Genomic DNA, 2500 nt, shown 5'->3' on the forward strand with positions numbered 1-2500 from the left:
TAGACAAGTAAATGTATACATAAATTAAGAAATACAAATAGATAAATAGATACATAAATAAATTAATAATTAGATCAATAGATTAATAAAATAATAAATTTCCTGGACTGTCTTATTATTATTATTTTCTATTTATTTTATTTTGGTAAGCATTGATTCGGACCTACAGTTAACGAAGTTGCCTAGGAATGAAAATGAAGACGATTTTCTCTCTTTCTCTCTCTCTCTCTCTCTCTCACACACACACACACACACACACACACACACACACACACACACACACACACACACACAATCAGAGACTCGGCCAAGGCACTAACACAATTCATAAACGTCACCTTCGCTTGTATGGTCATTTAACACACCCCCGATGGTGATACTACTCACAGAGCCATGTCCACAATGGACAATCCTCGAGGGAGAAGACGAAGGGGGAAGTCCACAGAACTCATGGACAGAATAAGTCGAAAATCTCGCCGAAGTCGACGAGTGACTGAAGTAACTCGCCTCCCGGCGTATGCTCCATTGAAGATAAACGTTGTCAAAAAAAAAAAAAAAATTATCTTGGTGCTTAGGTTTTGAATACTCACTCTCACTCTTATGTGGTACACTGGTGGCGTAATAGGAAGCGTGCTGGTCTCGCATTCGCTTAGTTTTGGGTTCGAATCCCGCACTCATCTCCAGTTCCCAGCAGTGACTGTTATTTGCCCTATCAGTCCAAGCGCATAGGGTAAAGGTGAGGGCTTCGGCCGCATCTACGTGGTTCCTGAAGTGGGCTCCTCATCTTCTTTCCATTCAAAGATTTGTTGTATATATACATATATATATATATATATATACATATATATATATATATATATATATATATATGATTGTGTGTGTGTGTGTGTGTGTGTGTGTGTGTGTGTGTGTGTGTGTGTGTGTGTGTGTGTGTGTTTGTGTGTGTGTATTGATACATATACATTATATATATATATATGTATATATATATATATATATATATATATATATATATATATATATATATATATATATAACTTTTTCAATAATTACATTAAGTGTCCGAGAGGGTTAGGGCATCGTTACTTGCGATGAAGGCCAAAGGGATAACGGTTCGAACCCTGCCACCGGCGAAGTTGAGCCAAAGGCATAGTTGATATTAGATTCCACGCTACAAAGTCCTCTGTTAGGAGCACCGTCCTAGCCTCCCGAATAGGGGTGGGGAGCTTGTGATGTTAAACCGTCATCATCATCATCATCATCATTATCATAATTATCATTATCATCATCATTTTCATCATCATCATCATCATTATCACCATCATCATCATCATTATCTTTATCATCATGACCATCATCATCATTACCATCATCATCATCATGACCATCACCATTGCCATCATCATAATCATCATCATCATCAAGAAATTTATTGCATTGAAAAGTAAGAACACACTCGTAAGCGTTTTCACTGGTAATCACTTAAATCTGGAAAATGAAAAAAAAAATATGACGTTCAGTTCCAAATATGTCTTTGATCATAAAAGTGTCCATCTCTTTAGCTCCATGTGGAGTGGAGTTGCAATAGCCTTCAATTTTACGGAAAATCAGCATCAGCATTATGCCTAACTCCTCTCTGACTTTAGCGAGTGTGTGGGAAATCTAGATGGAGACACATGATTGAAAAGCTTAATTGAATGATAATGTTCATTCATAAATGTGCTTTAGTGCATCACCATTTCCTAATACCTTCCTTTTTAAATTGAATTTAATGCAGTGGATATCCAAATGGACACAGTGTGTTCTCATTGGTTTTATCGATAAACAAAATTGAGAATATTGTCAAGGCATTCATAGTTACAGATGTTCTTGAGTACATTAAAACAGTGTGACCTACACGTAAGAATAAGGAATTTTGTTCGTCAAAGGTAAGTTCTTAAGGAATCTCTTTCTTATAAGAAATAACTATAGTGAAAAATGGGGTGGTACCAGACTCAATTATTATTCATCAACATATCATTGTTATATTTACCAGTTATATCACTTGATTTTCTATACATCGTTTATAAACGGGTCACTATGATATATATGTATGTATATATATATATGTGTGTGTGTGTGTGTGTGTTTTCCTTGTATCATATTTGACACTGAATTACTTAATTGATTTTTATGATACCCTTTCTGTATGTCCGCTGGTGGAACAGTGTGAAGCGTGCTGGTCTCGTATTGTCTTAGTTGTGGGTTCAAATCCCGCACTCCTTTCAGGTTCCCAGCAGTGACAGTTCCTTGCTTCAACAGACTAAGTGGATAGGACAAAGATGACGGCTTCGGCCGTAGCTACGTGTCTCCTGGCGTAGGCTCCTCGCGTTGTTCCTCTCTGTAGCAGAGGGGTGAACTGCGTCAGTGCATACTGGGCGTCTACTGTCACATACATAAGCACAATTAGTGGTAACTAAGATGCACCACTTTTCTTTCCCAAAACAAAATTATTTCTCAC

Source organism: Oratosquilla oratoria, chromosome 14 (genome assembly GCF_046742065.1).
Source record: "Oratosquilla oratoria isolate Oo_2021 chromosome 14, ASM4674206v1, whole genome shotgun sequence".
NCBI classification, from domain to species: domain Eukaryota; kingdom Metazoa; phylum Arthropoda; class Malacostraca; order Stomatopoda; family Squillidae; genus Oratosquilla; species Oratosquilla oratoria.